The following is a 12,937-nucleotide window of genomic DNA, read 5'->3' as shown; positions in this document are numbered from 1 at the left end:
ATAGGACCCTTGCACGTCTAAGTTTAAATATGTATATCTCAAAAGTGCACCTGTCTTAAAAACTCATTCCTAGTCACAGAATTACAGTTTTCATGCACATATGCTAGCTCCTTCTTAGGATTTGTTATGCTTGACTTTTCTTAGAGGCAATATCATGATTGTCAGATAACATGAATTTGGTAAATTTCCAAGGCTACTGCTTCTTAAATACATTCCAGTTTCATGTCACCTTAAGATTGTCCAAAATAAGTTTAGAATCCAATAGTCCTGATTATCCATATCAGCATCCACATAGAAAGGATATAGTCAGTTTAACTTACCAATAATTGTTTAATTAGAAAAACTATAGCACGTAATTTTGATGTTACAATGGAAATATAAATCTAAATGGTTTATGACTAAGGTAACAACAGATCATCTTAATCCAGTTAAAGGATGCATTAGTTCTTAATACTGCATGGTACAAGTACTCCTTATGCTAATTTTTGACTCAACCCAGTCCCAATGACATGCATTAAAAACATTTCCTGAATGAATCTGATTTTGGGGCCACTAATTTGTTCTAAATATTTCATACTTTTTAAAAATTTTTTTTATTGGAGTTCAATTTGCCAACATATAGCATAACACCCAGTGCTCATCCCATCAAGTGCCTCCGTGAGTGCCTGTCACTCAGTCACTCAAACCCCCCACCCACCTCCCTTTCCACCACCCCTTGTTCGTTTCCCAGAGTTAGGAGTCTCTCATGTTCTGTCTCCCTCTCTGATATTTCCCACTCATTTTCTCTCCTTTCCCCTTTATTCCCTTTCACTATTTTTATATTCCCCAAATGAATGAGACCATATGTTTGTCCTTCTCTGATTGACTTATTTCACTCAGCATAATACCCTCCAGTTCCATCCACATCTAATTCATACTTTTAAGTTGGATTTACTATGCGACATCTCTCAAGAAGGTAATGTCCAGGTATCTTTCTGAATATTTCTGTAATCCCTCATGTAAGATATAGTACAATTCATTGGAAATTGGCAATTCATTTATTCTGAGAATCAAGTTCATTCCATAAGTTCCAAAAGACAACAGACCCTCCCCACCTCGAATAATGAAACACCTACTGCTCCCAATATTCTGCACCCACAAATGAAGTAAAGCATATGAAAAATGAGGCACAGTAAACCTGCTAGCTCCCAGTTAATATCCCAGCAGTAGAGCAATACCGTGTCTTCTGACCACGTCAATAATTACAATTCATTGACCACGTAAATATCTGTAAAGCATTTCATATGCATTTTCACCAATGATCTTCACATGGGAATCCCTTAGCCAGGCTAAACTGTACATATGAGAGGGCACACACCCTGCCTCCCAATGTTGCCAAGACCACAAGGGAGAGCAGGAAGAAACAACCTTCCTAACGCTTTGGTTGAAGGGGAAAAGACCATGAAAGCAGTCAGTAGTAAAATCCACACAAAACAGACATGCAAAATGCAAAAAAGCAACATGCAAAATATTCCCAAGGGCAAAACATCCTATTTCCAGATACAGGCAAAGTAAGAATATACCTATAATGTGATCAGTCATCATAATGCACCTGAAAAAATTCTATGACATACAGAAAGAAAGATGTACAGAGGGATGATCTACTCACAGGAGCCTGGTTTTGGAAATATCTTGTGTAGCAAGCAACCCAAAAAAGCAACTTTCAGTGACCCAGAAAAAAGCCTACAATAGACAATGCTGATTTACATATACCACCTGGATGGCAGTCCTATATTTCTCCCTGAAAATAAGTAAACTGGCGTTTCCAGCATTTCTAGAAAGAGGTATTTGCAGTATGCTTGTGGAATCAGATTTCTAAGCCTGCAGTGTGGGCAAAAAATCAGTCCAGAGGTCTCAGTCTTACATCCTGACTGTGCTGTGGTCCCACCCCCCCTACAGCACACCTTCCCATCTCGCCAGAACCCTAAAATGGCTTCAGTGTCAAACCTCCTAATACAGAAGGCTTTTTACAAAATCTGAAAGCGAAGTTTTTGTAGTGACTAACATCTCTGTTGTGGATTCCTATTTCCCTACACATGCCATCACAGTGGTATTCCTCAGGGTCTTCCCTTGCCCTTTCTTCTGATGCTTCACCCTCTCCTATCCCATAACCTGGTGATCTGGGTGTCATCCAGGATCCTAATAGCAAACAGATGGCACACTCAAAGTGGGGCAAATCATGAAGAGGTCACCTGCAAAGAAGCTATTCACAAAGAAGTGGACAGGAAATGAGGGACCTTTACATGATAGCGCAGTAAGCTGGGTCAGGGCAAAGGAAGAACAATCACCAACCCCAGACCTCCAGGGATTAAGAGCATGATGACTGGAACGTTGGAGAAGGCTGTGTAGAGAAGATCAGCCTGAGAGAAGTGACCTTCAATTGAGGGATATAACCAGACCTAAGCAATCTCCAAGGGAGAGTAGTGGGTAAATAAATAAATGTGATTTCACTCTCCCATTGGCTCCCAATGATCTCCTTCTGGGGATCATTGGAGAAATTCTCCATGGGTTGTTCCTATTTCTCACATCTTGAGAGCAGAGGCACTGACTGCCTTTGTTAGAGACTCCCTTTCCAAAGATGCTGGGAGAGCACACAGTCTTGGAAGATAAAGATTATTGTCTCCCTCCAGAGTCAAAGGCAGGCATACTTACTGCCCATTATAAAAGATTCAGGTTTTTAAGCTCACAGATTTCCTGTACTGGTGCCACTGGCCTTCTTCACATTGTCTTGTGGATACATTACAGTTTGGGGGACAGACATAATCAAATGCTGATCCTCTAGCTACCACTATTGCTGTAAGTGATATAGTTTATTACTGACCAGGAGCCCAGAGTCTCCTTAGCTTCCGTGGTGAGCTAACTCGTTCACTAATAAGTAAGGCAAAATCTCAAGCCCTTCATAGTTCTTGACAGAGGTCCCTATGGGCAGAACCTATTCTGAAGTCAGAGGACAGAGCTATCATCTGATTGATCCATAGAGCTCAGCCTTCTGTAAAGCAGAGAAGCACATCTGAAGAGGCAAGTGCATCTGCCAAGGCATCTGCCACATCATCTAAACACTACTGACTGTCAAATCTTTATCTCTACACCTGATAGAGTATATCCTGAGCTTCTGACTCATACGTCTAATTGCTCACCGGCTGTCCCAAGGGCATCTGACTCCCAAGGTTTCCAATTTCAGGGAATGACACCACCATCTATCTGTCCAGTTGCCCAACCTGTGTTTTATTCTTGACTCCTCCTCCTCCTCCTCAAATCTCATCTTGTCAATACAAATCGCATCTAGTCTGTTCCTTGCTTTTCATCTCTATGACCACCAGTGTGCCAGGGCAACACCATCTCCCTGTTGGGAGACATATCCCCTTGAGCTCTCTCAATACTTCAGCCACATTGATCTTCTTCCAGGTCCTCCTATTGGCTCTGCTCCCTCCCCTTGGCATGTCTTTTATACATGCTGACTTCTTTTCAGGAACGTTTTCTCCTTCTTTTTGTAGGTAATTCCTATTCATCCTTCAGTCCTCTGGTCGAGTGTTTCTCCCTTAGGGATATCTCCTCCAGCCCCTCAGCTAGGCCATGTCTTTCTTTCCCCACGAGGCTATGTTCTCTATGAAGGAAGGAACCAGTTTATTCTTGTTCACCATGATAGTGCCAGCTCCAAACACAAATGCCTTCACAGAGTAGGCTCCACTACAGATATGTCACATTGACGAGTACAATGAAACACAGTGGTCAGGGTCAAGGTCAAATAAAGTATCCCTCCAATATGCCTATTCTGTCAATGCTCAATGGAGCAATAAAACATCTGACTCATCTAACATAATATTGGATCAGAGGATCGCTTTTTGAGCTGCTGGGAAATTCTTAGCAAAATGGGAAAATTGCCAAAGAAATATTTTCAAGATGTATGAAACACAGATAAAATAACTTTTAAGTGTTCATTGTGCTGAAGTAAAATTTAATATCCAAATATTTTTCATGATCTTCTTGACATTTTTTGAAACCTAAAACATCACTTTTTAAAAAAATACATGACATTTCTCCTAGAGCAATTTGAACCTAAATTAATGTAGCAGAAACAGAAATGGTAATTAGAACTATAACTGAGCCATTTTTATTCCTATTGCAAAGTATTTATTCTCATCTACAGTGTCTGAGCTTTGACTTTCTGGTTTAATATCTTTTTTATATTTAAAAAGAAATGCGTAAAATGAAAAACAGGGACCAGCTCCACTTTAGTAAGAACACAATATAATTTATCTGTCACTATCTTATTGCTCTAAGAACAGGAACAGTTTCATTTCCTTACCTTTATCTACAAAGGTACAGTGTTAACATTGCATGAACACAAACATTGGTATTCTCACTCCCCTTTTTCATTGAGAAATGTGATAAGGAGCCTATTCCCTTTAGTACCATGCAGAGGTTTTATTTTTTTCCACAGTCCCACCAATCCCAAAGCCAAACACCTGAACAAGGCATGAGAAACACATCTTTCCACCTTCAAATTTTCAGTTCTGGGTCAGCAGCAGCAGCTAAAATGGCAACCCTAGGACAGCTTGGCCACCAGTTGAGAAACAAAAAAAACAAACAACTTTTTATTTTGAGGAGAGGGCATTCATAGTTCTTCATATGCTTAGTTTGATTGGGCTGTTCTTTGAACTGATCAATTTATTTTCAGGACATGTCTCTCTTTTATGTTTTTTTTTCATTGCAGCTGAAGCTGTCATGGACAGCAAGGGCAGATCAGCAACACCAAATCTAAAACTGATTTTCCTGACATTTCTCTTTTCAACCCACCTTCTGCCCCAATAGTGGGGGGGGGGGTGCCTCTGGAGCCAAAGAACAGTGTAATAAAGAAATATTGGGTTAATGAAAGGGAATCGGTGGTATCTGAGTTTTGTCCCTGACCTGTCACCACATAATTTTAAACTCAGTTCCCAAAATTTAAAAAAAAAGGGGTGACAAGTTTAACTCTACAGTCCTTTAAGCTCTGTGATTTCTATTATTATAAAAAACAGCCAAAAAATGAAAAAAGATCACTTCTTTCTCAAGTGGAACTTAGAAATGTTTTTGGTCCTCAAAATTTGTCACTGATATTTGGTTTTTAAAAAATAATGAGGATGATGGTAGCTTTTTTGCAACAGACTATCTGGTATCAAGGTATCAAGAAAAAACATTTTTGTTTTTTTTTTCTTTACAGCCATTGATAAGTACACATTTTAAAAAAGCAAAAATTCCAAAGTGTTCATAAGCAAATGTCATCCGACAAGCATGAATTATTTGTGTAATGTTTTGCTTGCTTAAGTCAATTTCCTTGCTATCAAACTAGAAATTTACACTGTGATCAAAGTAGGAATTTCTATCTAAAATTTAGGTGGTAAAATGCAAAGTTCATTTATATGGATGGTGACAAATATGTGAATCAAATTACACACAGAGCCTTTCAGGGACTCATTATTCCACAGCTAGACATTACTTTCATACCAAGTACCTTTGAGGGGGTAAACAGCTCAGAAAGAATATGTGGGTACAAAGTATGGACAGCAATTCCACAAAGCCCCTAACTCTGTGAGATCAGGGTATCAGGCCAGCAGGGAGCACTAAATCTAGTGACTAGACACAGACTTTCCAGATCTAGCTCCAAACAAAAGGTTCATTGAGGGGCTATCAAGCTACTTGAAAATAAACCTCATACTGTATGCCAACAAATCCCCAAATTTTACTCTGAGGATCTCTGTAAAATGTTAAAAACTAGTGAGGAGCCCAGGAAAGCCTCCATCTCCATGGGCTATATCCAGTATTATTTACCACACAGGAAACTAAAACTGAGCAATCTATTAAATATGTATGTATTAATTAGTTTTAAAATAACAATAAGAAACCATAGTATATCAGAAGAGAGATAATAGTTATATGAAAAATAATATTGTAAAACAAAAAAAGACAGTAAGTGGCACCATTTCACACATTTTGCCAATCTGTGTCTGGCTTAACAGGAAACAACTGTAATTGTCTATGTGCTTCTGCATTTGATCCATTAAAATATGTTGCTTTGGTTGAAGCATATGAAAAAAAAATATGGTCTAGTCCAGATATAGTGTTAGAAAGCAGGAATATTTTGACTTTTCATTCAATTGTGGATATTCTACATAAACTCTTGAATGAACCTAAAACAAAGTTTCTGATAATTTGTTAGATTTAAAAAAGCAACTTGTTGATCAATATGTAGAACTTCTGATTTTTGAAAAATAAATGCCCAAATGTATATATGAATGTGTAAATATGGTCCTGAAAGCATACAGAAAAGGTCCTGAAAAGTAAATACTATATTTATTTAACTTCTAAAATACGCATCATATATTATTGTATAATATGTTATATGTGAATATTACTATTTGACTTCTCTGGTAATTTGGAAGAAAATGGTGGTCCCAAAAAGAATGACAAGCAAATTATGGATATGTTTTATTTTCTTGTCGGGAGTCTCTGTGCCTGTGTGTATATACCTTTGTTTTTCAAATTTAAAAAAAAGGGGGAAGGAGTGGGTTGGACAGGAAGCCAGGCCAAGTTTCAGGCTTTTGAGCAGTGCCTAATGCCAAAAGACAATGGAAAATTTACAAAGTCTTGGTAAAAATGGTTTTTCTCAAAATTCTATCTCTATCAAATAACTTACTAATATTTGAAAACAAGACAAAGTTCTCATATAAGCAAAGTATACAGAAGAAACACCATCCATATGTCCTCTTGAAAAGCACTTTAAAATGTACTCTAGCCAGGTTAGAGAGGAAATTCCAAGTGAAGAATAGACAGGTTGCCACGTACAAGGATTAATCACTAAACATGCTGTCCTCTACTACAGGATGTCGTGCATTTCAGGTACTATTACAGCAGCTCAGTTACTCAAGTTAAACATATAAAATAGGTACTGGGACAAGCAGAACTTCTAGTGCAGAACCTATGGCACATATTTCCTTGGCTTTTGGAACTCTCTATACCACTAGTCTGTCAGAAAGTGTAACCACAAGTCAACTAAAAACCCTTCCGACAAGTGAAAGTTCATAAAGGAAAAATCTAGAAATAAAACTGAAAATCGGGACCCTCTGACCAGTGTTTCTCATTCTCCTTTGCTTTGTCCTCATGTATATAACTCTCCTCCTCCTCCTCCTCCTCCTCCTCTTTTTTTTTTCTCCCTTACAGATGTCAAAGTCCTATCCCAGAAAATCTGCTTCAGCAGACTGAGTGGAACTTGGCTATCTATATTCATTAAAGTTTCTCATTCAGGTTTGAGAGTATGGAGATCACTCCAAATGGAGGTTATCTTGGAGGAGTAGGTCAAGTTAATAGTAATATCGTTGTCTATTCATCTAAAACTATACATTCCACATCTCTTTCAGAGGAGAAAGAGATTTGAATTTGCCATTTAGTTACTAAACCTATGATCTCAATTCAATTGGAAGAGTAGCACATACAACTTCAAGGAAATCTTATTTTCTGACTCTTGATAAAAAAAGTACAGAATTGTATAAGTCATTCATCTACTCAAAAAATGCTTAACGAACACCTGTAGGTCCCAAGTACTGTGCTGGATGGTGGAAATAGTATGGTGCATAAAGTAGATACATACCCTATTCTCCTAGAACTAAGATTCTTTGTCATACTTTGTCATAGATAAAATATTAACTCACTCAAGACAGCAAATATACTTACAAAATATTCTCTGGAGATAGAGAGTATATCAACACATTTCTTTGAACAAATGTACCAACAGAACATTCATTGGATTCACTGTCAATCTGTTTTCTGACCAAAACAATGCAAAATTTCAACAGTTGGTCTGAAATTTTCTCCACATGTTTGAAAAATATTAATGTTTTTAGCTATAAATTTAGATATTAACATGATAAAAGATATTAATCTAAATAAGATTAATGCAAATTTTGGCCACCTGGCCAACATCTAAGATAAATGTATTAAGTTAATGTATTTTCCAAAAATTCTGTTCTTTGGAAGGTTAAATTTACTTAGTTCCATTTGAAATATTTTTAAATATTTCCACATGTTCTTCATAGCAAGTGACTTAAAAACAACAAACTTCAGTGTATTTTTCAGCGTTGTAATTATTCATCCCATTTCCTCCAATTTTTTCTTCCAATGTTTCCATTTTCCCCAATATGCAATACCATTATATGTCTTTAACATTATGCAGTAGAATGCAAGCCTCCCAAAACAGGCCTCTTTGGCATAAGTATTCTTTGAGCTGAAGGCAATCAAGACCCTGCACACTCAGGAAAAGGTTTTTACCTTGGGAAGGGAGTGGGGGTGGAGGTGGTGCTGTTCCATTAAGAGAGCAATTACCATTACCAGAGATTTTTTTTTTTTTTTTCATTTAAAAGACTTAATCTACATGTCAGGGCAAACATCTGATTACCTAAGAACTCCATCTTTTCCTCTTAGCTTCCTATGAACAGCCTCCCCAATATGAAGCCCTAAACCCTATACTTTTCCCTAGCTCAGGATGGCATTTAAGCCTCAATTGCCTGGCTGCCTTTGAGTCTCCCATCTTTACGGGGCTAGGGTAGAAGTAAAATTATTTTTTCCTATCCTATGCCTATTTATTCAAGCAATTCTTGTTTAATTCATTTCTTTTTAAGATGTTTTATTTATTTATTCATGAGAGACACAGAGAAAGGCAGAGACATGGGCAAAGGGAGAGGCAGGCTCTCTGCGGGGACTCTAATGTAGAACTCCATTCCAGGACCCTGTGATCACGACCTGAGCCAAAGGCAGGCGCTCAACCACTGAGCAACCCAGGTGCCCCTATTTAATTCATTTCATCTTTCCTCATAAATCCTTTTGCTGGCTCCTTATAATTCTTATGGCTCTTTTCTGATTCCTTCTAGAGATTTCTGGAGCCAATGAAGTGGTCAGTGCTTAGCCTGTTGCATTTCTTTGAGACTTAGGTAAGAATTATGACCACTCTGTCCTAGGTCATGTTGTTTCTGTCTATAAGATAAACTATCATATCAAAGCTCCATGGTGCTATGCTAAATTTTCATAATTTAATCTAACTCAGGTATTTTTTGGCAGCCTCCTCACACAGGATAAGATCTATGTGTCTGGTTTACTTCAAGTCAACATAAGTTAAAATGATGTGTCCAGTGTCTACTCATCTGTTCTCTGATGTGTGCATGAAGGATTTCTATGTACTTAGAAGGGAACAGGGGAAAAAAGAGGCAAACATAATGGATCTCTTACTGAAAAAAAAAACTGCCATAGTGTTTTAAGAAATATTTTGGGCATATACTTACAAGTGTGGGGTGAGTCAACTATTAGTTATTTTTTTAAAATAGTGTTTCTCACTACACATTGACTATATTCTTTTCCCTATTACATTAATGGAAATAGGTGAACATCATGGTCTGTGCATATAAAGAGCCAATGATTCAATTGCAGGGAAAAACTATTGAACTGACAGCCAATATTAGAATATTGGTCCTAATATTAATAATGGCCTATCATGAGTTTGGTGCTATACTAGATACAGCATGAGAATGAAAAAGCAGTTTCTACTGACAAGGAAGAGCAGGAAAGAGCAGCCGATATGGTTGTGAAATGTGAGCCCGGGCTCAGACTCTGAATCAAATGTGGCTTTTATGCTTCTTAGCAGTTTAACTTTGAACAAGTTCTTGAACCCTGCTAACTCTAAGTTTCTTCCTCAGAGGCTCAGAAAACATATAAAGCTAAATTGAATGCCTCCCATTTACTACAACTTACTTAAGGTTAATGCTTCCTATCATTACGCGATTTACATAAATTATCTCATTTAGTTATGATTTGTCTTGTGAAGCTGGAGAGCTGAAGTCACACAGGAAGGAAACAACAGAAGTGGGACTGGAACATGCTGTTTCCTTCTGTTTTTCATTAAATTTGTTTTAATCGATACACCAACACAAAGGTTTATAAGTCGTTCTAAAGGGATTATGAAAACCATTCATCTTTATAGGTCTGCCTTCCTCAATCCCCAAAGTTGGCTGCCTAGAAGTCTTTGAGCTATCTCTCGCTTTGCATTTACCTTTGCATCAGTAAATAATTGTGTTTATGTCTCTGTAAATGGTAGGTGTTCATCCTTTCTGATGGCATGGATGGAACTGGAGGGTATTATGCTAAGTGAAATAAGTCAATCAGAGAAAGACAATTATAACACTTCCACACCACATCCACCATTCCCTCTCCTACCAATCTCATTGGTAGAGTAATACATTCTATTCAGCATTTACATCATCATGACAATTTAATTTAATATTAGTGCCTTAGTATACTTTGATTATATTTTTCTTGCACAACCTTCTTGTTTTCTTCAAGGCTGTTTTCACTTCCCACATGCTTAACATTACTGTGTTTCCACTCCTGTTGATTCTCTAAGTCTTTCAATGTATCCAAATATTCCAGGTATTCTTTGTTGTCACTTTTTTCTATTGGAGACATTGCTCTCAGAGCTTTCTGATCTGTTCCACTCCAAAATAGTGGCCCTCTATGCTGACCTCTAGCCTGAGTCTGTGCACTCTCTTCATCTCTTCCTTAAATTGGATTCCTTATTCCCTAAATCTCATTAGTTGCTCTTTCTTTATGTACTCTCTTATTTTAGTGAAGCAACTCCCCCCCTGTGGCTTCCCAAGAAAGAGTTCTTAGGAGTTAAAATGTTTTAAGGCTTTGCATGCCTGAAAATATTCCAGTCTTCCACACTTTACTGATAGTTTTGACGGGTATACAATTTTTGGTTGGATATAGTTTATCCTCAATACTTTGAAGAGATTACTCCTATTTTCCAGCTTCCAGTTGCCGTGAGGAGCTCTGAAGTTCTTATGATTTCTGATCCTTCATGTGTTACCATCACCACCTCCATCCCTCTTTGTGCTTCTAGGACCTTCTGTGTGTCTCCAGGGTTCTATTTCAGGATGCTACACCTTGATGTGAGTCTATTTTCATCTGCTATTCCAGGAAACTCAATTGTTTGACTCTAGAGATTTTTCTTGAATTAATTTTTAATTGTTTTCCTCCATTCTAGTTTCTCTTTCAGATATGGTACTTTCACTACTGAATTTCTCAACTGACTTTTCTTTCCAATTTCCCATATGTTTATGTTAATTTGCAGGAGCTTTTCTCTGAATATTACGTCAAAAACTGTATTTTGTTCTTCCTTCACAGAGCCACAGTATTTTCTCTTACATCTGAGAAGTAATGATCAATTTCTCTAAAGCTTTCATTTTCCTTACTAGCTTCCTGTAATTTTTATAGTCTTTTTGTGGGTTTTGTTTTGAACTCTTTTATGTTAGACACTCCCTCAGGTATCTGTTCATTATTGACTATCTGCTCATATCTAAGAAACTGACTGGAAATTCTGTGGGCTGCCCAACCATGGTCTTTATTTAAAAAAAAAAAAAGATTTTATTTATTTATTCATGAGAGACACAGAGAGAGAGGCAGAGAGAGAAGCAGATTCCCCATGGGGAGTCTGATGCAGGACTTGGTCCCAGGATCCCTGTATCAACCCTGAGCCAAAGGCAGATGCCCAAACACTGAGCCACCCAGGTGTCCCTACAATGGCCTTTATACAAGGGAATCTGGCTCTTATTTTATTAGAGAAACCTTGGTATCAAAATATTTAAATATTGTTCTTAGACTTGTTAGAAATCCCAGAAAATAATCTTCCAGTTTCATTTTGTGAATGCAAGGGGGGAAAAGGTCTGCAGGTGAAGGGATCTTAATATTCATATGTAACATTGCATTTAATATCCATGTTTCAGTTTGGTTGTCTTCCCTCATATGCACCACATTTGTCAACACCTGGTTTATTATCTACAGAGAAGAGTCTTTAATTTACTGTTGACTTGGAGTAAGCACAGTATTCAATAGAGGGGAAACTGCTCCATTAAGAGTCTTTCAGTCAGTCATTTTGGTTTTAGCACCATCTTACCCTCACTTTCTGAGGTATCCGAGGCTACCATATTTAGGGCATATTTGAGGTATGCTGTGAAAAAGGGTGCTTCCTGTATTTCTCTGTGATTGGCTTAAGATTCAACAATCTCAGACCAACTAAACTTTTTCCTTATTTCTAAAATATTCCTGATGTTGCTGACTTGCCTCTCCACCTCTATTTTATGCCTTACTACATTTTTTTTAAGTGTGATTTCAGAAAATGATTCAGGAAGGATATGCATCTGTGATAGATATATGTGTTTTTGTCCTGCCTTTAACCAGAAGCCCCTGGAATTCCATGCATTTACCACTATTCCAGCATAGAGAAACATCACACAATGTACTTCACTTCTTTGCATTTCCCTGTTTTTGGCTTTCCTTCTGTTCAGTGAGAGACACTCAAGGAAAATTAGAATTATTATAGGTGGAATGCCAAGGAAAAGTACTGCAAAAGAGGCTCTTTCAGGAAGAAAAGCAAAAATGTCAAGCTTTCAATTACAAGAGACATAGAGTTAAGAGAGAGAAGAAGTTTTCTAAATTAAAAATTTCCCAATAAGTTTCAAGAATCAAAGCTAAAAGGACTCAACATATGGCTCTTACCATAAACCGTGGAGTAAAAAATTCCTGCTCTACAGATGGTAATAATAATTCCTTGCTAGGATAGAGTTACTAGCCTGGAGAGAGGGGAGGGAAGTAAGAGGGCTTAGCCCTGAGCCTCTCAGGACTGGGTAGAGAAACTGGTAAAAGAACACCTCAAGGGTCACCTCTGTGGCTCAGTCAGTTAAGCATCTGGCTCTTGGTTTCAGTTCAGGTCATGATCCCAGAGTCCTGGGATCAAGCTCCGGGTCAGGGTCTGTGCTAAGCAGGGAGTTTGCATGGGACTTTCTCTCTCCCTCTATGCCTCCATATGCTTCTATGCACT

General features: G+C 37.8%; 1 protein-coding gene across 1 annotated transcript in view; it reads right to left on the bottom strand.

Annotated features, from left to right (window-relative positions):
• KCNN2 (potassium calcium-activated channel subfamily N member 2) overlaps positions 1 to 12,937 on the bottom strand; it is a 454,526-nt gene that overhangs the window by 333,323 nt on the left and 108,266 nt on the right. The gene's annotated exons all lie outside the window — the stretch shown is intronic.

This window comes from Canis lupus, chromosome 11 (genome assembly GCF_011100685.1).
Source record: "Canis lupus familiaris isolate Mischka breed German Shepherd chromosome 11, alternate assembly UU_Cfam_GSD_1.0, whole genome shotgun sequence".
Classification (NCBI taxonomy): Eukaryota; Metazoa; Chordata; class Mammalia; order Carnivora; family Canidae; genus Canis; species Canis lupus.
The sequence above is the reverse complement of the archived record's forward strand: the minus strand, read 5'-3'. Positions and strand labels throughout refer to the sequence as shown.